The sequence below is a fragment of the Pinus tabuliformis genome, chromosome 4_2 (assembly GCF_031772625.1).
Source record: "Pinus tabuliformis cultivar Carrire ecotype Pingquan chromosome 4_2, CPIR1, whole genome shotgun sequence".
In the NCBI taxonomy this organism is placed as follows: Eukaryota; Viridiplantae; Streptophyta; class Pinopsida; order Pinales; family Pinaceae; genus Pinus; species Pinus tabuliformis.
Genome location: NC_142304.1, coordinates 444,928,242 through 444,953,321, shown reverse-complemented (window position 1 = coordinate 444,953,321; position 25,080 = coordinate 444,928,242).

The following is a 25,080-nucleotide window of genomic DNA, read 5'->3' as shown; positions in this document are numbered from 1 at the left end:
GGCTCACCCCATGCATAGAAACTAACTCGTCAGAGGGCGAATAGATAACCCAAGCTGCGGAAGAGATATTCTGTGTACTACGACAAGCACCATCAACGAAACCAATGTATGTTTGGAGAGGCATCGACATCTGCATCATCAAGAGTAAAACCAAGATAAGCTAGAATAACGACGAAAACACACTTTCTAAGCTAAGCACACTGTCTAAACTAACAAACACACCAGCTAAAGAAAAACTAACCTAACTAAGAATCTCCGTACCCATCTTTTAAGCATAATACCTCTTTAGTTAGAGTCCATTCCTGGGTTTACCCAAAGAGTCCCCGTCAAAGTCTACCAGCTCATAGGCCCCTTTCACTAGCTTTCGCTTGACAATATAGGGCCCATGCCACATAGGAACGAATTTTCCAGCACCTAATTTATCATTAGCTTGATCATATAATAACACTAGGTCTCCTTCCGAAAAATTTCGAGGGGTCACATTTCGATCATACTGAGCTTTCATCTGTTTTGCGTGAGTCTCGATCGCCAATGTGGCATCACATCGATTCTCATCTAATTGAGCTAAGTATAATAAACGCTTCTCCTCTTCGGAAGTAGCTGGAAGTAACTCGATGGCCATTTGCAATGACAGGATTTCGCATTCAATGGGTAGCACAGCTTCCAAACCATAAACTAGTTGGAAAGGAGTGAACCCTGTTGATGTTTTCACTGAGGTTCAGTACGCCCAAAGTGCTGAAAATAACATGTTGTGCCAATTCGACCGATGAATACCAATGATCCGTCGGATCATGATAACTAAAACTTTGTTGATGGACTCAACCTGACCATTCGCTTGTGGATAATAAGGAGTTGAACTATCGTGACGTAAACCAAGCTGGCCTGTAAGTTCTGTCATCATAACGTTTCGAAAATGGCCCCCATGGTCAGTGATTATTGCTTGTGGGACACCAAACCTAGCAATTATGTGATTGAATACGAAAATTGCAGCTGTCTTGCCGTCTGCCTCGAATGTAGGCATCACCTCGGCCCACTTAGTAAAATAATCAACCGCAAGGATGATATACGCATGCCCCCCGGCCGAGTGAGGGTTACATGTAATAAAATCGATACCCCGTTTGGAAAAAGGACCAACGACAATTATAGGGTGGAGAGGAGCAGGTGGAGCATGCATCTTTCGATCAAACACTTGACAGTTGTGGCATTTTCGGACCGCAGTAATACAATCTTTAAACAAGGACGGCTAGAAGTAGCCAGCGCACAATATCTTTTGGGCTGTGGCATACCCAGACATATGATCGCCACACGCTCCAGAGTGACAGTCATTTAGAACCCTTTCAGCCGCTTCGTGAGTTAAGCAACGTCGAAAAACAGAATCCGCCCCATGGCGATAAAGAGTATCTCCAATAATTTTGTATTGTTGGGACTGGAATCGAATTTTCCGACATTCCGACTTTGAAGGTTCGGGCCGAAAGGATTGGGTCTGGAGATAGATGATGATATCCCCATACCACATATCTAAAGTGCTGATTAGAAATAGAGATTCGTCTGCAATGGGCTCCTCTGCCATAGTTTCCGTGTCAGCACGCGGGAAGTCACACATTAACTCTGCAAAAACTAAAGATTTCTTAGACTTAGATTTCTCAAACTCCAAGTCGAACTCCTGCAGGATAAAAATCCATTTGGAGTACTTACCCCCTAGCAATTGTTTAGTCAAAATGTAAATCATAGGGTTGCAATCCGAAATGACTGTAGTTTTACAGAGTAAAATGTAGTGACGAAAACGTTGGACAGCTTGAACGGCTGCCAATGCCAATTTCTCCACATGTGAGTATTTTAGCTCAGTGGGATTTAACGTCCTACTAAGGTAATATATCACATGTTCCGTTCCGAATTCGTCTTCCTGAACTAAGACAATCCCAATGGTGGAATGGGAGGCGGCGAGGTACAAAAAGTAATCCTGGTTGTAGTTGGGAGGATGCAACAACGGTGCATGGGTCAACGCGTGTTTGAGTGCATCAAAAGATTTCTGAGCTATCTCATCCCAAGAGAATTGAGCGTTCTGTTTCAACAACCTTGTAAAACCCTTTGTAACCTCGGCGTAGTTAGGAATGAATCGTCGTAAAAAGTTTGCTTTCCCCTGCAAACTTTGGAGTTGGCGAAGACTCGAAGGAGGAGGCAATTTGATGATAGCTTCTACCTTCTAGGGATCGACACGAATGCCAGCTTTCGAAACTACAAATCCTAGCAATCGTCCCACTTCTATACAGAAGACACATTTGTGTGGGTTCAACCGAATACGATAATGCCTACACCTCATGAAGATTGCTCGTAAATGGACAAGGTGATCAGCTCGATGTAATGAATGAGCGGGCAAATCATCGAGATACGGTTGCACAATGTGTTTGATGTCATGAACGCCCTTTGAAAAGTTGCTCCGGCGTTCTTAAGCCCAAAAGGTAATTTGCAGTAAGCAAATGTCCCCCATGGACAAATGAAAGCCGTTTTTGGTTGATCGGCAGGTAGAATATTGATTTTATTGTAACCGGAAAAACCGTCCATAAAGGAAAATATTTCACTACCGGCACAATCATCAATGATTTGATCAATATAGGGTGTTGGGTAGTTGTCCTTTGGACAAGCTCGATTAATGTCCCTATAATCGATGCATATTCTTATTGTTCCTTGTTTTTTGTTAACCGGAACAATATTCGACACCCAATCCGTTAACGGGATTGGATAAATGAAACCTGCTTTCAACAGCTTTTCAACTTCTACTTTAATTGCAGCAGCTTTTCGTTGGTGAATCTGACGCAAACGTTTCCGGACGGGTTTAGCGTCCAGGTAAGTCTTGATCTCATGAACAACAATAGCGGGATCAATTCCTGGCATTTCTTCGTAGGACCAGGCAAACACGTCGCAGAATTATTGAAATAGGGCCTTGTATGTCTGAATTTCGTCATCGGTACACGAGGCACCTATATGAATGTTTTCAACAATTCCGGGCTTAACTGAAATGTCAATGGGAATAGTTCGAGAGATATTTCCCAAATTCAGCTCTGAATCAGGATGTTTCATGGGATTCTGAGCTTCCTTGACATATTCAGCTGTAAAAACTGATGAGAAATAATTTTCAAGACGATCATCCTCAGGTAAAAACGAAGATCTATGATGGAGATCCTCCCATGGTAAATCATCTATACACAGGATTTCACGAAGTTGTTTGTCAGATGACACAACTTCGGGAAACGCTATTAACTCCGAGGTTGATGTGAAAAGTGATTCCTTACGGACCACATTCATTTGGTCGACTTTGGTTGAACACGGGTCGGTAAAAGACTGCACGGCTTCATAGGCAATTTCATATGGACTCAACGGCATAGAATTACCAAACGAGTCTATTTCAGATTCAGAAGGAACGATCCAAGGATCGTCGTAATAAATAGTGTCTGATGTAATCATATGAATAGTTGCGAATGAAGATGACGCGTTGAGTGGAGGAAAAGGAAAAGTTCCCAGTAAACCGGCATCTTTAACTAATCCTACACCAACATCCTTATATGGGATAGTCGTTTTACCGACATGCTGGATACTCTCTGAAGAGGTTGGGTCGGATGAAAAGTAAGCCAGCTGGTCTATTGTTACGATCTTTCCATTATGTGGAAACTTTATTACTCGGAAGACCGATGAAATGACCGCTGCCATAGCGTAAGTCCAACTTCGACCCAAGAGAAGGTTGTAGTCTAGAGGGGCATCAACCACCTCCACATCTAGACTAACGGTTTTTCCTTCAACCCCTATAGGCAAATCTTGTAGAATGCCAAAAGGATGGAACCCATGGCCATCAAAGGCCTTAAGAATTGTCGGGGATTGATTGAGTGAAGGAGAACCAAGCGATCTCCAACACTGCATCGACATAATACACGTGGAAGCTCCCTCATCAATTACAGTCCGATGAATAGGCCTGTTTTTGACTATCACTGGGATCTGGAAAGCCATTTGATGAGTTAAACGCGGTGTACTATTTTCTAGATCAAAGATTATTAGGTTCGGGTCCTGAACATCAACAGCTCCTATAGCCGACAAAAGTAATTTGCGTTGTGCTGGACATGATTGCAGCACTTCCAAAGCCGACATTGTTGAGGGTGAAAAGCTAAGTCCTCAAAAATGTTGTAATTCTGGGCCGCTCTCGCATGTGGATTGAAACTAGACTTTCAAAGTACACCCTTGGCGGGCGGTTTGATCACTAAGTCTGGGTTAGGCTTCTCGATCTGTAGTGGATCGGAACCAGGAGCTGAGGTTGATGGATTAGAATGAGAAGATTTTGCTTCTTTGCCATCAACAAGACTTCTACTACCATAATCTTGCGATTGAGTCGCAATCCTTACATGAGACATCATCAATATGGGTTCTTCAGTGGCAGTTGAGGAAGAACCTATCATTTTGCTATCTTTCGGAAATGGATCCTTCAAAACAGCAGGAATTTGGGAACCCTTGATGATCTTCGCAACCTCTGCTCGATGAGGGCAGTCTCTTGTAAAATGTTCTTCTTCACAAATAAGACATGGATAACGAAGCTTGCGCTTTTCATCATTGGATTCCGCCTTTTCAATTTTCTCCTTTGGAGTTTTGTCTGCTTTATTCTTCTTCTTGCCTGTCTTCTTCCCACCGGATTTTGATTTAGCCGTAGATGACTCTACAGCGTGAATATCGGCGGAGAGTTCAGCAGAATAATCTCCTGTCGGGGAGTCTAGTAAGGTTATAATAGGAGAAGAATTCTTGGAAGACTTCTTCTTGCTTTTAGTGTTCACCGTACCAATCATGCCATCAGCAGCATGAGACCCTGACGGAGCAGCTGCGATTTGATTTGACTTTGGAAGATCTGGGATCTTTTCGTGTAACGTACCTGACTGAGTATAAACTAAGTCAAGGTACTGTGCTTGAGTAATCACTTACTCCTCAGTAACTACTCCGGCCTTAGCTACGTCTTCAGTAATCTTCGGTAACAATGATTTAACAAACCCTTCAGCTAAGATCTGGTCCGGGATAAAAACTTTCACTAACCACCTTCGATGTCTCCATTCATGAATATGATCAGAAATATAAGTGGATGTCGATTGTTTTAATGAAGTTAGTAACTCCATGTCATTATCATATCTGACCAGCAACTGAAAATGAGCTAAGAACGAGGTAGCTAACTGGCTAAAATTATAAAAAGAGGCCCGTGCTAACTCAATGTACCACTTGGCCGCGAGACCAATGAGAGTGCGCTGGAAAAGACGTAAGCGGATCGAATCATCCGAGATGGAATTAGAGGCACACCAGAGGTGGTAAGTCATCACATGATTCGACGGGTCCTCTCCAGACTTACCCTCGAACTTGGGAATATCACTGGGCAACTTATTCGGCATTGGCGGCCAGAACAGAAGATAATTAATTGGATCGTTCATTAGGCACGACAAGTCTGGTAAATCCAAAGTTGCGATAAACGGTAGCTGCCGATTAGGATCCCTAAAACTCTGGGTCACTATACCAGCCCCAGGAGGAGGATATCCAGGATAACTAGGAATAGGAATCGCATTCGGGATATTCTATCCTCTTGGAAAACCAGGATTAACCAGACCGTACTGGGGTTGTTGTGATTGTTGATAAGTATACCCAGGATACGGTTGATACTAGTAAACTGGTTGCTAGACAGAAGGACCGAATTGGTACTGACCCTGGTACGGTTGATAAGTGAACTGTGGCTGACTTGTGACAACCGTACTTAAACCAGGTTGTCCTACAGGCATCTGAACCGTAGTTTGAATCGTGGATCCAGACGATGGTAAAGATGTCTGAGGAGTAGATACAAGGACAGTAGAAACTGGAGCTGTCGATACTCCAGAAGTAAGTGTGGTAGATGGAATAGATGTTGCGGTAGTTGCAGCAGCCGTTTGAGATGGAGTACGAGGCGAAATAGGCCCAGACTGAGAAACTACCGAAGGTACAGAAGTTTGAATATTAGACTAGACTGGTCGCTGGAGTGAACCAGAAACTAAGGGTTTTCCAGTTTGAGATGACAACTGTACACTTGGCTACAACACCTGTTGAACTTGCGATGGGTCCCACACTATGTTCATTCTGGGGTATTGACCCATAACAGGTTGAGGATATTGAGATCCATAACTGGGTTGAGGGTAGGATTGATAAGTGAAAGGTACATTTCCCATACCTTGAACATAAGATTGACTTTGGGGTGGTTGGAAACCTTGACTCGAGTACTGACCTTGGGGTAGATACCCTTGAGGCATGTACTGATACTGGGGTTGACCTTGGGGCACATATTGAGTCTGGGGTTGACCTTAAGGAATGTAATGTACCATGGGCACATACTGTCCTTGAGGTGGCCCCTCAGATGCAAATTGTGTACCTTGAGGTTTCCCCCCAGGCGTTAATTGAGGCTGCCCCCAAGGCGGTAACTGGCCACCTTGAGGTTGAGAAGCGGGAATAGAACCTGACATCATAAGAATGTCTTCTACACTCAATGGCTTTGTACCATTGCTTCCAGTGAACATCCGTTGTTCAATGGGTTGAGGAGATGCTCCCGAAAAAGTACCAGACAGTGACTGATACCCAGCAAGAACAGAAGGACCGCCGTACAAAAAAGATTCAGGCGACTGAGTAAACATGGACGACTGACCTGACATATTTACGGGAGTATAAATACCTCTAGGTGGATAAGAAACACGAGGTGGTGAAAAACTTGACACTGAGTTGTCCAAATAATTAGTTAAAGAAAGATACCAAGTAGTACTTCTAGGTGGACTGTAAAAAATGGATTCACGCTCCCTTAGATCAATAGTAGGTTGATTCTCAGGGATAGGGACGCCTATTTCTTCTTCCGGAGCAAGCTCTTCAATAGCTATCAAACCAGAAGGAAGATTTTCGGTGATGACTCTTTCTACCCTAGGTGAATTAGGAGCACTAGAAGCTGGAGAGACTAACCCCGATGTTGAAGTAACAGGTTCAGATATCTCAGGTTCTTCGCCTATATCACTAGTAGATGAAAAACTACCAGGAAGCTCAGAAACTGAAACAGCTTCAGGATTATAACCTGTTTCTAGACTTTGGTAATCAGGATGAACAACCAACGAAGACTCTCTTTTTTCAGGTGACCCTACTTTACTGCCACTAGGAGTTACAAGGACTTTCAAACCTTCGTAATGGCCCGGGACATCTTCAGGAGGTTGGCCCCGAAGTCTACGGGACTTCCTCAACAAATCAGCCACGGTTACAACCTCAGGAGACTGGCCCCGAAGTCTACGGCACTGTCTTGGTAATTCAGCCACAGCTAAAAACTTTTAACTACTGCACACGCAAACAAAGTAAAATCTCAAAGCAAACTGCCTAAAGTCTCTAAAGAACCAAACAAATTCGAATCACACGCCTAAAGAATCTAGGGCGTCAAACCAAACACAAACAGTAACCTTTCGGACTGAAAACACTAGTTGGTGATGAAATCCAACATCGCCGAATTCAGTACAGAAGTGGCGGGTGGAACAGTTACCCCGACAACCTGCTTAATGAATAGACTGGACCAAGTTCCTCCACTTTAACCGTCTCGAGTGAAGTGAACCCCCCAGAAAATCCAAGTGAGTCTAGCTGACGTCTGCTCCAGGTACAGTGGGATCTTCCCTCCACCGTCACCTTAGGAAGAATCCTAAAGATAATAGTCACTAAGGTCACCAACAGCAACAAATATACCTGGGGGAACAGTCTACGATCCGATAGCACGCAAGGGCAAAGTAACAAGCTCAATCCCCTTGCCGGCTCCTTGACAATAATCCAAGGTTTACCAACAAGTGACCCCAGGCTCCTCGATAATGGTTAATCCGAGGTTTACCGTTTGTAGTACGTGCATATCTGGCATCGTTCCCAATGAAGGAGGATTGATTCCCTCACTGGTTCAGACACGATCTCGTGCTTCCCCTTTAAGAGGAGCTTTCCCAGAGTACAAATGAAACAGTTGGATTTATCCTACCACAAGATAAGCTACTTGTTTGGTTTTACTGTCTTGGAGAGTTAATTACTCTCCTACTCCAAGACACTAGCCTGATCTATATTGGTGTTTCAGAGCCCTAGTAAATAAAAAGTTACTAAGTTGATTTTACTTTAAGCGTTAATTTTTATGGCTTTTCTTTAGGACAAAAAGTAGCGGAGATGAAACTGATGGTGTGTAGACTCGACTCAAATCCACTAAAAAGATGCACCTAGGATGAAGAAAAACAAACTTTCCTTTTCAATGAATTCCCTAGCTAAGAGAGTTGGAGAATGCAAAATTTATAAAGACAACTTTCTTGGTAATGAAAATCAAAGAAACAATCTCTTTTATCTTTTCCAAAGCACACAACACATGACCACTAATTATTTCACAAAAAGATCCTTTCTCTTTTCAAAGACTTCAAACGCTACAAAAAAAAACTTTCTTAAAGAGATTTTGTATTTTTCCTATTTAACAAAGCATGTAAAACTACTTAACAAAGATCAATCTTAAGATCTATGACAATCAAATCAATCTAAGATCTATGAAAACGAAAATCAATTTTAAGATCTATGCAAATCTAAGAGAAATTCACCTAAAAGCAAATCTAATGAGGTAAAAGCCTACAAAATATAATTCCAGGTTGTTTTACTCAGTTACAATCCAACCAAGGACTAATTCATGCAGAATCATAAACTAGTCAAAAACAAAATTAAAAGTTTTTGTTCTTTTTCTTAAGAATGAAATTCACAGCTTAACCAACAAGCCTTCTCGAAATTCCGCAAAGAGACAACACAACGGTAGGTTTCTCACAAAGGTGGATTTTACGAAAGGTCTGACTCCTAAGAAGACTGAAAAGACCAGGGAGATCCAAGGTTTTTACAACTTCTAAAGCCAAAGTCACTACAAGACCAATGCAAAAATCAACCCTAGGGCTAGAACTTCTATGAACTTCACTAAAACCCTTGATGCTAATGAAACAAGCTTAGATGAAAACTTTTGACAGGTAAACAATGGATCTGGGCAGCAAAAACAAGCTATAAACAAAATCTAAAAGGTAAAAAAGGAAAAAATGGAAATTTTCTAGTCTTTTGACAGGGTACGCAGGCAGCCTGTTTGCACAGGTGCGGCCACGCTCTATGTACAAAGCAGCACTGCGTACAGGTATGCACTGTGCTTAACGCAGAGGGTGCGTACTGCTCTCAAAATCAAGAAAAATAAAAACTAACTCAACCCTAGGCTATTCCACCCAAATTCACAGTCAATCAGTCAAAAACTAGAAAGAAATCAGATTTTCTCAAATCAAAGAATCAATCAAATCCATGGATTCCCCAGCGGAGTCGCCATTTTGTCATGCGGAAAGAGTCAATTTTGTGGACAAAACCGACCTCCCTAGAAGCTAAGGCTTTCTAGTGACAAACAAAACAATCAAGCACTATCTTTCCCTAAATATGCATTTAAAATAAAAGCAACCAGGTGTTTCAGGCTTACCTTTAGTCCAACGCTTGTTTGTTGTAGTCCAGCCTCTCCGATCCAGATGAGCTCCTTCTCCTTGAAGCCTGCATTCACTAACAAGAAAACGATTACATAGCACCTGAATAACTCATATAATAAAACATATTCATCATAAAGACCAAGGAGTTTATGAAACAAATTATATATAACAACTTGTTGAGAAAAATGAACTTAATTGCATTAATTGGAAACAAAAGAAACCATTACAACCAGTGCCTTGGTGTTGTGCAGATCCCTCCCAGGGTCCAGCAAGAGTTCTCCTTTACTTTAATCAGCTCACCCACTTCCAAATGAAGCTAAGAAAGGATTGGAATCTCTCCTCTCAAGCTCTAAAAGGGAGTCCTAATTTCAGCAGCATCTACCCTTAGGAATGTTCAGCTTTCAACCTCCTCTCCCTCTGGCCCATTGCCTGTATTTATAGTGCTTTGGAGGAAGTTAATCAGGTCCACCATGAATGGGATAAGCCCCTCTTTCAATGGGATAGCTCCCCTCTTCATGGGATAAGTTCCTCTTTCATTGGGATGCATGAACCATCTGGAGGTGCTCAATCCACGTCAAACCATCTTCTAGAATGCTCTAGAATCGACCAAAAGTAACTTTTTTGGAGTAAAACTTGCGCCTTTTGACCTTTATAGGAGTACGTACCCACCCCTTTACAGATAGAGCGTACAAGTACGCAGGTATTATGAACTTGAGGTGCGTACCCGCAGGTAAGGCTAAGAGAAACTGCGTAACCAGAGTTATATTGATTTTAAGGAATTTTCCCTCTTTCTTGGAGTTTGACATGAGGAGCAGAGGTATAAGACTTGCCAACAAGGATAGTATGACAATTGATGGAGCCATACTGACTGCAAATATTCATGGTGACAAATTTTAGTGTAACACTCTCCTTACTCTTACTGTGAGTTCATTAACCTGTTTGTCTATCCAGTCTCTTCTCTCCTGATGAGAACTCCTCCTGCTAGGTTATCCTATGACATGCAGAAAATATTGCAGCTCTCAAAAAACTACAGAATAGGTGACTGGTACTTTTACCAGAATCACACTGTCATCAGGATATATGGCTGTGAGCTCTGTCCCTACAGGCTGCCAAGATATGTGCCAATGAGACTGTTTGCCTTGGAATATTACAGGCAATTTATCAACTCTGATTTAACTCATTTTCATAGCACCAAGAAAAAGGCCCAGTTGAAATTCAAAGACCAACTAGGCCCCTTTGTCATGAACAAAAAAGAAGGATGGCAAGATGCTGACCAAACATTGGGGGAGAAATTCCAGTTAAAAAGAAGTTTTTGGTGGGTACCTTATGACCCAAATGGTTTTATCAATGCCAACAAAATAAAATATAGGTTTTTAGCCTATGAACATTGCAAAATCCCACAAATAGAACAATTGGCCAACCAAGATGAGTGGGTGGAAGGGACACTAGTTGAAGAATTCACCCAAGAGGAAATAATGGAGCAAAATGTAAAAGATTTGGAAAAGACTCTTGACTTGGATTCTTTTGAGCAGGCGACATTCAAACTGCCACAGCAAGTTGGAGAAGGCACATCAGTTGCTGCTCCACAAGCTGCCCAAGAAAGGTCTACACCAGCAACAGGAACAGCAAAGGGCAAGGAGGTAGTTGATGCAGAGCAGGAAACAATGACAGAACAACCAACTACTTCAAAGGAACAAAGTCAAGGGCAAACCCCTCCACTGCAGACAGAGGCTCCACAGGTACCAGCTTTGCAAACTCCTCTCAATGAGGAGATAGGCAAGAAACAGGACTGGGAAGAAACCACACCTGCTAGTGGGTCAACACAGTAGCCAGAGGCCAAAAGGCAGAGAATTGATCCTCAAATTGAAGAGGAAATTAGTGAAGAAGTCATAGAGAGCCCAAGGAGGGAGAGGGAAACCAGTCAGCAAGCATCCATCAGCTCCCAAAGAGAGGAAACAGAGAGGCAACATGGTATGGAGGTGTCCTCCTCAAGGCAGCAAGGTGCACAACCATCTGGCATTGAAGGAACTTTCATGGAAATCAAGGCCCAAAATGAGTTATTTAGAATACAGTTGTATGATCAATTTCTCAAGACAACACCCTCCAAATGGTAGAGATTAATGGCAGCTTTGACATTAAGGAGGAGAAAATGATTTTAAGTCATTTCAGGCCTAAGATACCACAGCCACAAACAGTTGCAGATTACATAAAGACAAACTTAGAGGTCCTCGCCAAGGACATACACCCGATGGACCAAATTAAGCTACACAAACAGACAGGTGAAATGGTCTATGCTACTCTAGCAGACAAGGCATTGTTGGCCCATCAATTGAAAGAATCATTGAAAAATACAAATACTCAACTGGATTTGGAGAGAATGTCTTCCTTGGCCAAAGACAATAGAATAAAGACATTGGAGGAAATTATTATGGAACTATGGCATGATCCTAAGGATGCCAAGGGCATCAAAGCCCTCATAAGAAAAAAGGAAGAAGATATTGCTGCACTTAGAAAGTAGTTAAGGCTACCTGCAACCATGCACCCTCAAACTATAGAACTTGTGCAAGAGAAAGAAGGTGAAGATACAATGGATTTTCTCATGAGGATTAATCAAAGGATTATTCAAATGGAGGAAGAGTTGGAGAAAGCATTGCAAGGCAAGCAGGGAGAGTCAACCTCCCAGCCACCTGTAACAGCTCCAACAGTCCCCACTACCCTTCCCACAGCAGTAGCAGCAATTCCTCCTGTCATTCCAGCATCAACAACAGGTACATCAACTACAGATGCCGCAGCAGCAGCAACAACAACACCAGAATCTAGCTTGAGTATGGAAGAAATGATGAAAGCAGTCAAAGAGCTAGAAGTTCAAATGACAGAGCTGAAAGAGGCCAAGGAAAAGTTGGCCAAACTTGAAGTAAGCTATGACAAGTCCAAGGTAACAGTGGCTGAGAAAACAAGGGAAATAAAGGCCCTAGACAATAAAATAAAGTCTTTAGAAAAAGAGCTTACTCTAGATAAAACTCTAGCTGAAATCAAGAAAATTTTGTGGGCCAAGATTGGCCAATCTATCACTGACCAATGGCAATCAATCCAGACTATACATGAGCAAATAAAATTGATAGGCCAAGCTCAATTTGACACTCAAAAGGCTAGAGCATCATTGGGAAATATGCCTGAGCAAGCCAATAGGATGATTCAATTTTTGAACACTCACACTAAAGAGCAGCTGGCAGCTCTAGATATTAGGAACCGAACAGATACCATTTTGATAGTGAAGAAGGTGTTGACCCTAAGAAATTTTGTACATACTCTAGAAAGAAAATGTCAAGAAATGCAGGCAGAAATAAATGCCTTCAAACTAATGTTTTCAACATTACAGAGCAAAGGACTACCCAGCTTATTAACCAGCAGTGGAAGGCTGCTAACACATGAATAGTATGCCAACAGGGTGAATAATTATGTTTCCAATCAAATTACAGCATCCTCTAGTGCCTTAGAAGAAATAGGGCCTCCCTCTGGACATAGTCTTTATGACAAATTAGAAAATCTGTTCTACATTTAACATGAGATAAATCACCTTTTTGAGGTTCAGCCCAAATTTTATAGATATACTGAAGCTAATGAAACACGGATAAAAATACAAAGACATCAGTTGCCTACAGAAGACTGGTGGCAGAGAATGCTAGAAATTTTTGAAGATGATTTTGTTTCTGTTTCCTCTTTTTGGGTCAGCTACAGGTCAGCAAATTCAAAGGCACGGGCCACCTATCAAAGAAGTAAAAATAGCAGAAAGAAGAAGCCAAATTGTGACTGCAGCTCATTTATCAAAAGATCAAGCACTAATGACACAGAAACACAGCAAAAAGACTGCAAACACAGGAAACGCAGAATAAAGACGCAGCCATCAGCCAACTCGCTTAGTCTAGAAAGTCAAATATCTTTGACAAATTGGACAGCTAGCACGCCAACATTTACTATGGCATTTATTTCTCTTATTTACTTCTTCTAAAGAGTTGGTGAAGGAATTTATTGCATGAAGACTTATCTACAAGATATTTTGTATCTCATTTTTGTATAAAGACCTCCCCATAAAATGTATTTGGGGTTGGTGATTTTCTCTCTTGACTGCGCTGTAAATTTTGAGACTGTCTAATACAAAGACTGTTGAAGTTCACTGTTGCTGGACCATCTTGTTACAGGGAAAAGTGTCTACACTGAACTGCTTATCCCACTAAGGTGTGATAGCTACCTTAGAAACAAACAAAGTAAAGCTACTTTTGTTTTTCCTTTATGAAATATAGATGAGAGAAGAACAAAGGAGACCAACCTCTGTCTTGCGCTTATCTCCTAGTTCAATTCCTCAATCTTCTGATAGTCCTTCGCTACTTGCTTCCTTGTACGCCCAGCTTCACAAAGTACCTGTAGAATCAGAGTAGCATAACACTATACAAGAACATGGATCTATAATCATAAACAATCTAGGATCAGATGTAAATTGACCATACAAATGCATAAAACATAAATGATGCAAGAGTATGGAGGAAAAATTAAATAGCTTTTATTGATAATCAAGAAAGAGCCAAGGGAGTTACAACCAGTTGTTCTGACCCAGCATTATCCTCTCAGCAAGTAAGCCCTTCTTCACCTCATACAAAGCTTAGATCACCCAACACTATGATGTTGTCTCAAGAAACCAACAACAATTCCTTACAAGATGCAAAATTCCAGCCTCTGGATCTCTGGGATGAGGGATACATATATAGATATCTGTAAGGGAGATGAGTCAGCTTGTGATTTGATTAGTGTCTTCCCTCTGATAGTTCTTGCTTCCACTTGGAGATTGATGATCTCTTACTCATCCTTGGTCGAATTCAGAGAGGCAAGTGTCATAGGAGAAGTTTCTGGAAGATTCCATGCCTCTACACCTCACGGAATGACACTACCATTTGTCATTTCTCGCCCATCGCACCCCATAGAAGGGCTTTTTGAAATGCAACGCACCCACAGAGTGTACTTAGGTGAGATGCAACGCACTTTGCCTATGGAACAGGTGAAATGATCCTGTTTTGACCAGTTCTGAGCAGTTTTTCATGGAGAACTTCTGGGAGAAGTTGTAATTAGTTGACCTTGTTCCTTTAGGGGTTAGAAAAACACTTTTAGGGACTTAGGAGCCCTTGGTTTATGGACATTTTATGCTTGGGGTTGCAGTGCCCAAAAATGTCTATAACAGTTGCCCCCTAAAGCATGAGGTCGTTAATCTTTTTTGATGTCGGGTGAAATGCTTTATTATGAGGATCCGAAGTTCTTTCAAGCTGGTAGGAGACCTGTAATAAGATACAATACACTACATTATCTTCATAATATTTTCATGATCTAGCTGAGGCGGGCATTCCCATGCTCAACTTTATAAATTCATTTTCATGTACATAGGACAGACAATCGTCTGAGTGTAGACTGATGATTCTGGTAGAGCCATCATCCCTTTGATCGGATGATTATCTATGCAGCAATGATGTACATTTGATATCTTTATTTCCCTGAATATATATCGCAGCCCGAATGGATGAAACTAGATCTGGGGTTTTCAATCTTGTTCGATCTTCACTCGAAGTACAAGTCTATCCATGTGAGAGATGTTCTGGAGTCGAACATGGAAAGACATCACCTGATTACTAGCCAATGATGTAAGCTATTAACAGGCACAAGAGGAATCACCGATAATGATAATGACCCTCAAGGTACTGCAGTACAATTCACGTGGTGTGAATAAAGGACTTGGCGTCGAACACCACACAAAATCTTTCGGTCGAAGGTCATTGATGTAAACCTGTCGCCGTAAGTGAGAAACTTGCCATTGAGGCATGCAAGCTTCAAAGTACTGAACGGGGTGTTCCTAGATCAACTTCTTGGATAATGAGCTGATGTCGACAAGAAGCGATCTGTCATAGGAGGGCCTTAATGAATCCCACATCAATGACATGGAATGGAGCAAATGATTTTAATGGATGTGAAAATGATCTGGTGATATGAGGTTCAGGGTGGCGGTCATGAAAGAATGGAGCATAAATGTATGGTAGCGGGTGAGACACAGGTGAATTCGCTAAATGACTTCTCTTGAACATATCGGCAACACTTACAAGATGGATTGGTAGCATTAACCCCAAATGTGGATGGTGTGATGGGACCATGGTGATGTAACCAGTGAATGAAACAACCCAACTCGACGTGGATGCAGAGTGAAAGTGTCATGTTCAAGAGCGACTTGCTACCAACAAAGTTTCTTCAAGTTTTCTTCCCAATTTTTCCCCAGTCATTGCTGACCAGTGCCTCTTTATTTTTTTCAAGCTTGAGGAGGATAACATATGCTTGTTCTATAATTTTCCCTTCGGGCAAACCCATCGCTATGTTTTAACGAGCCTAGCGATAGTGAAACTCGTTCTTGTCTGCTATGGACAAGTTTGTCGCTATTAGGTTTTAACGAGTTTAACAACAAAGATAACTCGGTCCTTTTCAATTTTAGAGAGTCTGAAAAGGGACGTAAAGGAAACTCCAAAATTACTTTTTCGTCATCTAATCCCTTAAGTCTGAAAAAGTATAAAACAATACAAAAGGGATGAATTTTCGATACTTTTAACGAGCCGAACAAAACAAGCGCTCGATCCTTTTGTGTAATAATCCCTCAGGTCCAAAAAGATTAAAATCTAAAGGAGGGATAGCACTTCCGGTCCCTTTAACAAGCTAGAGAGGCCAATGGCTTGGCAACCTTTTCATATTTTACGAGTCAGTTGAAAAGAGCTTAAATAAGACTCGTTTTTTGAGGAACTAGTGATAAAATTGGGTAGCAGCTGATTCCAGGTAAGGTTTGGAATTTTCCAATCATGGCAGTGTTACAAGGATGGCTAGTGGGATCACTCTTCGCAACTCTTCCTCAAAAGGGGTAAACAATCAAGTGGAGGTGAATGATCGGCCAATACAGAATGGAGGTGATGATGAGAACATGACCAAGGCTTTAAAGGCTGAAGTACTACATTCACGATGGTTATTTACCGGGAAATAGTTCATTTTTTAATGAGCTTAAACGCGGGGAGAAACATTTGCTCATGACTTATGTTTATTTTTTAATGAGCTTGAACTATGTGCTAAAACTGCTCGATTAATCCAGTCGTAAAATAAGAATGTCTCATATATGAAAACGATAATTTTTTGAGTCTTGCCCCACATCCTTCCTTTATGCAAGTTAGGAAATGACCAATCCAAAAAGCATATAAATGATCATTCTTCGCTTGCACACCAAAAGGTTTGCATGCCCCCAGGTATAAAATAAAGCTTCAAGGTCACCTTTCATTCTACCGACAAAACATTTGTTTTATCAAGAAAGGTCTACCTCTTTCATGTTACCAAAGATTGTTCTATTCACACCGCAAACAAAACACTTCTTCGGCGATGTCTACCGAAATAGACAAAGGTGAGACAATCCACTCACACAACTTTGATGAGGGAATCTTATTCCAGTCTAACCCCATTTTCCAATCACGAATGGGAGTATAGACTAGTCATATATCTCTCATGGAAACCTACCCTATACCCAAAGTTTTCCCTGCTGAAGCAGACCAGGGTGCATGCCCCCTAGGTTTCAGTCATGTCCCCCGAATCACTCACGCTCATCAGGTGGATGGACTGGAGATTGATGAGACATTCCTTGTGTGAAAAGACCATTTACGGATGGTATATGACTATTTGCCATGTGTGAACCGGGAAATGAAAGCTGGTCTACGAGTTTGACCACTCTTCCTTCGTGAGGAAAACACATTACTCTAAAGAGTGATGAAATAATTGCTCCCATGCAATAAATATTGTCTCGTCCAAGGAGTAGATTATAATCTAGGGGTCCTTGGACTACCAGTACATTCATTTGAACGGTTTTCCCTCTCAATGTTATGGGCACATTGGGAAGGATCCCTAATGGTCGACTGGTTCCTTTGTCAAAGCCTATTAGATTTCTCATCTCAGGCAAAAGCGATGGCGAACCAAGCGCTTTCCAAGCAATCGAGGAAAGGATACTCACAGAAGCCCCTTCATCTATGATGGTACCGGCCATAACCATTCTATATATTTTAGCAATGATTCGGAATGGTACACTAGCTGGTAAACAAGGTCTGCCAAGTTGAATCCAGTCAAAGGAGACAACTAGGTTGCTTAGAGGTGGGACCGAATAGACGACCGGGTACGACTCTGACGAACTTCCTTCCTGCGGTAAAGGAATGGGTAAATTGCCTCCATGTTCATCAGATTTTGTGCTTACAAAAAGAATTTGGACGGTGTCATCCTTGTTCTCTTCGGTGACTGTATCATCTGAAGATGGAACCTCTGAAGGAAAGACCGGGTCAACTGCCGCCTCGACCTTTTGACTTTTGTCTGGTATGGGTTCAGATGGTTTGTCTTCAATGATAGATGCTTCGGCCGACCACCTGGGTGGGTCAGCCGGATTTTCAACTAGTGACGGACTCGACAAGAGTTTTTTATATCCAGGAGGAAGTCGTAACATTGAAACCGGACGATCGTCCAAAACTCTTTTAGCCTCGTCTAAGAAGGGACAACAGTGGACGACATGATCACCTTCGCACAATTTACAAGGAAATCTATATTTTCCTTTTTGTCCTGGGGCTTCACTTTCACTAGTCGACGGTGTGTTTTCAACATGATCATCAGAGGTTGATGACACCGAGTTGTGCAAACGAGGAGACCAATCCCTTAATATCCGAGGGATGCAGGGACAATCTCTATGATAGTGGTCTCCTTTGCAAATGACACATGGTGATTTAGGCCTAGTCGATGCAGTGTGTGGATTTTCACTAGACGATGCTTGGTTGCCCCCTTTTGCTTTCGGCTCCTTCTTCTTCTTCTCTTTCTTCTTCTTTTCCTTCTTCTTCTCAGGTACTTGATTTTTGGCTTTACCAGCCCCATCAAGCAAAGAGGAAGGAGGAGAGGAAGAATTGGAGGAAGTAGAAGATTGGTGGGTAACTCTGGAATCATCTAGTTGCTGACTAGATTGTTCAGGAATTGCAGTGTTCTGAACGACAGAGGTTGAGAAGAGTGATACGGGCAAGCCGATTGTCAGTTCTAGAAGCGACAATGTGGCCATATGGGGTGCACCAACATCTCCCCAAGAGGAGAAGGGACTAGGATTTCCTCCAAGGGGAATTCCTTGGTTGGTGGATTCCATTTTCTCAACCTAAGATCAACGTAGGAAAGGGTGATGATTATTCCATTTAAAATAAATTTTAGACGGTCTGACACAACTTTTTTTTTCAATTTTTAAGAGTCGAGAAAAAACAAAATATGACTCTAGTCACCTTCAATTTTTAATGAGCCTGAAGTGACAAGTGCTCAAATGGACCTTTTCCATTAAGGAGTCTGAAAAGGAACGAAAGGCACTGCTCTGGAAATCTAGGTAGAGGGATTACCAAACCAATCGCAAAACTACAGAATACTTTTTACGGTACGGCAATCAATCTTCCCAAATGCTGTGTTCAGTGCATTGCGATCGATAGGGCGGCAGACACGGCTCCCTATGGATAAATGATTAAGCCTATTGTGGTCTCCCAAAATATACTCGACAGTACGTGGGAGCACAAGTCCGTACTGGCACTTATCATCCCAAAGTGGAGGAATCACCCAACCATCAGTGAGAACAACAGTTACCAAGATTTACGACACCGGAATATGTCTCTAGCCTAGACTTCTAGATGTTGTGCGTTAGGTTCCAAAGCGTTGTTAGATTCATTAAATTTATTTTATAGTTGATCTTGCTTAAGAAATTTGCCTTTCAGGTTCACCGCGTGATTTATATGTACAATTCCTAAAATGCAATCTAAGATGATAAATAATCTTTTATCTTCTTTGTGCAATGAAAATCCTAGCTACTAAGGAAATAGAAACAGTATTCTTTCACAAAGAGCAAAGAGCACACACTATATGCACTGTCCTAAATCAAACCAATCAAACAGTATAAATGCAAATGCACATGCATGTATTTGTTTTTGGCTTTCTTAGTATGTGAATGATAAAAAGAAAACTAATGCGCAAATCTGAATTACTTTTCAACCGACAATTACTAACAAGTTTCTTTTCAAAAACAAAAATGAAGACGATCACAACACTTTACGATTCGGAAATTAATACTTGCTTTCGACACTAGGAAAAACTACAAATTCAGATCAAATACAATAGTAACAGGGTAATCGACTATCAAGAGCAATCAAACTCTCTTCTACGACTGAAAACGACACTTGCGACACTTTCAAATCGAGAAATGACAGTACAACTACGTTACTTTTTGCAAAGGAGAACTGAAAATGACTCAACAAATACACAAAAACATTTACAGTTCTTTGCACAATGGAGGTGAAATAACAGCAAGGAAAAGGGGTTTCAAATAGAGATATACTGACTATAGGTAGCAAAATTCATGAATAGAACTGAAAAGAATGAACACAGAAACCAAAACTGAGGAACAATGCCTAGTCTAATCAGTGCACATGTAACACAGTGAATTTGAAATGCAACGCACCTACTACACTTGGGAAGTGTGCTGAATTTCATATTCACAGAACAGATCCTGTGCTAGGCCAAAGACGAGACTTTGCTTGGGTTCCGGGTCACAGTTTGCAGTTCAGTTCAGGGGTTTTGGCCGAGCAAATGGTAATCAGTAAATCAACAATCAGGGGTAGATCTAAGGAGGTTACTAGAGCTACCACTAGGGCAATTAGAGAGTTTGTAAATCAGTTGTTTAATTCATAAACAAAACCCGGAGATTTACTGAAGCGGCATTTATCTACTTTGCATTTTCTACCTGGCTCGACTTCAGGCTCCATCTGTAAGTTTATAAAATAAACAACAAGGAAGATAAACAAATAACCTAGTCGCTCCCCAGCGGAATCGCCATTTTGTTACAGGGAAAAGTGTCTACACAGAACTGCTTATCCCACTAAGGTGTGGTAGCTACCTTAGAAACAAAAAAAGTAAAGCTACTTTCATTTTTCCTTTATGAAATATAGATCAGAGAATAACAAAGGAGACCAACCTCTGTCTTGCGCTTATCTCCTAGTTCGATTCCTCTCTCTTCTGATAGTCCTTTGCTACTTGCTTCCTTGTACGCCCAGCTTCACAGAGTACCTATAGAATCAGAGTAGCATAACACTATACAAGAACATGGATCTATAATCATAAAAAATCTAGGATCAGATGTAAATTGACCATACAAATGCATAAAACATAAATGACACAAGAGTATGGAGGAAAACTTGAATAGCTTTTATTGATAATCAAGAAAGAGCCAAGGGAGTTACAACCAGTTGTTCTGACCTAGAATCATCCTCTCAGCAAGTAAGCCCTTCTTCACCTCATACAAAGCTTAGATCACCCAACACTATGATGTTGTCTCAAGAAACCAACAGCAATTCCTTACAAGATGCAAAATTACAGCCTCTAGATCTCTGGGATGAGGGATCCATATATAGATATTTGTAAGCGAGATGAGTCAGCTTGTGATTTGATTAGTGTCTTCCCTCTGATAGTTCTTGCTTCCACTTGGAGATTTATGATCTCTTACTCATCCTTGGTCGAATTCAGAGAGGCAAGTGTCACAGGAGAAGTTTTTGGAAGATTCCATGCCTCTCCACCTCGTGGAATGACACTGCCATTTGTCACTTCTCGCCCATCGCACCCCATAGAAGGGCTTTTTGAAATGCAACGCACCCACAGAGTGTACTTAGGTGAGATGCAACGCACTTTGCCTATGGAGAAGGTGAAATGATCCTGTTTTGACCAGTTCTGAGCAGTTTTTCATGGAGAACTTCTGGGAGAAGCTGTAATCAGTTGACCTTGTTCCTTTAGGGGTTAGAACAACACTTTTAGGGACTTAGGAGCCCTTAGTTTATGGACATTTTATGCTTGGGGTTGCAATGCCCAAAAATGTCTATAACACATCTGAATGTGGATTTGATGTTCTGGGAACTGCTACAGAATTCTTGTGTCTTTCTATGGATCAATAAGTTGCTCTAACCTGCATTTATGTTTTCTGTGTTTGCAAATTTCATACATGTTTCATAGTCTTAGTAATAGAGAAAAAGAATAGCCCAGAATTTGTTTAAATACATTCTGTGTTCAATCTCTACTATTAATTATTTTTTCTTTAGAATTAGTCATAAATAGGAATTCTTAGCTGCTCCTGTTTTCACTAATTCTTTCATTTTGAATATTATTTAGGAATTCTTAATTGCTCCTTGATAATATTCAAGCACCTTCCCTCTTCCAGCATGATGAAGGATTCTTGAGTGCCCTTCATCCACTGGCCTACATTCTACCAATTTCCAGATTTAAAAATTGTTCCAAAACTGCCTACCTTGCTTTGTAGCTTTACCCTTTACCAAAGAAACACCTTCAGCAGTACACCATCATTGACCCCATTTCCCAATGGTATAAACTATTTTGGACTTGCATCCCAGCTCTATTTGAGATCACCATCCAACAAACTAAAAACCAAACTCTGTGCATCATAACTAGCCTAAAATACTTCAAAACAAAGCTAAATTACAAAGAGAGAGCCCTCTCTGGTTGCAGATTGGCTAGAATCTGCAACTAAAAGATTGGTTAGTGGTTACCTCAGCCGTATTCCCTTCTGGAGGCAGGGAACAACCTGAGTGATAACAGATGCTATTTGTGGATCCACACTCCCCTCCTCTTCCTCTATTTTCATCTCTTTCTCCCTCCCATGTGAAGGCAAATTCTAGCATTCACGCACCTTCTCTGCTGCCTCCTGTGTTGCTACTGTTGCGGCCTTTTCTATTCTTCTATTGTCTGCGCAACATCCCATGCCTCCTGTGATTTTGTTGATGTTGTTTCTTGCCTTCTCTTTTCTGCCAACTATGCCATGTGCAGTTTGGCCTCCTCTTTCTTCCTTTGCGCACCAGACTTTTCCACCGCGGCGATGTCTGAGGCACGCCATTCCGGCGGCCACGTCTCCAATACATCAAAAATCACATCATCTATGGCTATGAAGGGTAGCTCACTCCACTTCTTTGCAGGTTCCTTGCATGCCTTGAGGTATATGTGGTGAAATTCCACTTTAAATTCTGCAAACATTTGTAGGGTGTTGTAGATAGTGGGTGATAACTGCAGCTTGAGGTTAATCCCCATTCTGATGTTCATCTCCATGAACACCCAGAATATCTTTCTATCACTAATCTGGTTCGCATCCCTCATGGCCCACAGTGAAGTGTACTTCACAGCCTCTGGGAGATCCCTTGCAATCATGGGGAATTGGCTTTCCTCCGGCAATTCCCCTGCCACCAGCACTATGGACAGCAGAAGCCATGCATAGTGAAACATTCTTCCTTGTTCCTGTGCCTCGCCAAAATTCTCTAGGAACTCTTTGCACAAGAATTCTGACCAGTTAAACTGGACCCCTTCTGTGCACTGTTCAACAAGTGCCACCACTGGCACGAGTACCTCATCGACGCGACACTTCTGCATGACCTTACTTGCCAGTATCAGAGTCACCACCCTGACTGCTTTGTTGTTGATATTGGAGATCACGTAACCCCTTTTCTTCTTCTCCAGCTTGTATTTCTTCCTCATGGCCTCTGTGATGGTCAAATCGCTGCTCTTCCCCTCCGAGAGGTCTACGGGGTCCTCTCCTTTACATGGAAGCCAGATAATGCGGTGGATTAAGTGGTCCATGATGGGGATGGTCTCCTCCAACCTCAAACACCCACCATGCACCAAGCAGAGCAGCTGCTTGATGATAAAGCTCATCACTGGGGCGCAGTGGTAGTGCAGCACCAAGAGCAAGTTTAATAACCCTACCTTTTCAACTCCGTGTAACCACTTTTGCGGCTCCAATTCTATAACCCCCGATGCGGTGTTCTGCTTGGGCTTCATGAGTTTTGTGGTCTCTAGGTGAGGGAATTTCTCATGGTCAGTGAGATCCCAATCTTCAAAATTCAAGCTTGGCACCTATCCCAGGTGCGTGCCCTCAAAAATGATATCATTAGGGAGGACCAGAGTCTGCAGAGAGCTCTTGCTCTCGTCGAGGTCCTTGGGCACTTTTTCCTTCCACTTCTATGGGGGGATATATGTGGGAAGCTTGGTTGGAGGGTGCGCAGCCTTGGTTTCTACTTCCATGCCCTCATCCTCGTCTTCTTCAATTATAAGGTCTTCAAAGTTTTCTTCCTCCTTGTTGGTTTCCAGGTTAACTGCTTTCCCCTTCTCCTCCATCATTAATCTGGTGCGCAGTGGGTTTTGCAGGGACACATGCACTAGAATCATTGGTTTTTTATCTTTCTTCGGCCTTGGCATGCGCGTCAATTTAGGGATTTCCGCAACAATCCCAGTGCCTTCAGGGGCATCTTCTACGGTTAGGGCCTACGCAACCTCTTCGACGGTCATCTCTGCAATTTCCCTAGCTTCCTCAGATGTTGCCATCTTGCTTGTCCAGAAATCTCTCAATCGCTCAATCAGGGGCTCAATCAATGCTCTGCATAGGGAAAATAGGTCTCAGCTCAGAATACGTGGGGCATACGACAACTCAATTCGCAAATGACCAAGTGTTGTTTGTTGGGAAGTCCTTTGTAGTTTATAGCGCCTTTTGAATTTGAATTTGACCGTTCCCCCAAAATTGATCCATTAATGCTCCCTTGGCAGCCGATTTTCCCAAATATTTCCCATAAAGTGTGTCTTAAATGCCTTCCGCACACTCCATTTGGTCTCAATTCAAGCATCACATTGTGAATAGTGACTACAACGGTCACTTTCTAGCCAACCCGTGTGGCAGTGCAGTCCCCCTTGCACGGTCGTGAACCTTGTGACACTTTGTTCCTTCGCATAGCCCCAACATCGCGTAGCTCTCGGGTAGATTAGTTTATAGTCCCAAACCTACTTTCGACTGCCTGGAGTGCTAATACTATACTTCCCATGGCTAGTCAGGTGACCGTGCCACCTGTATAGGGTTTCAAGCGATCCTCCATCACTTTTCTTAGAAAACATCCACCTTTTATTGTTGCTAGCTGTGTCACATACTTTAGCATGTGCTATGTGCCACCATGGGTGATCCCTTTAGTAATATGCGGTCCAATCCAAGGCATCAAGCTGATCAAATCTCGGCAGCAATCTCCAAATTCATCAATGTAATTGTGCGCACCCTGTTTTATGATCCTAGTTTTCTTATCGAGAAAATCCTCCTTGATTTTGTCCTCAACTTCTGCTTCCACTAGAGCACTTTTCTCCCTTAATCACATCCTCTCCTTTAGAAGTTCTTGGAGCCTAAGATCACCCTATCAGACTTCTTCCTCAGGTCCCAAGTGTTCTGCTTCATTCAGCTGTGTGATCCCTTCTTCCAAGGCTCCGTGAGCCATCATATCTACTGGTGCTACTATGCACGGACTAGCCATCTTATACTCTATTGGGATTACAGTGTTCGCTCCATATTCCAGCCTCAGAGGCATCTTCTCCGTCAATTTCTTGCACGTTGTCTTATAAGCCCACAGAATCGCTGGTACGCGCA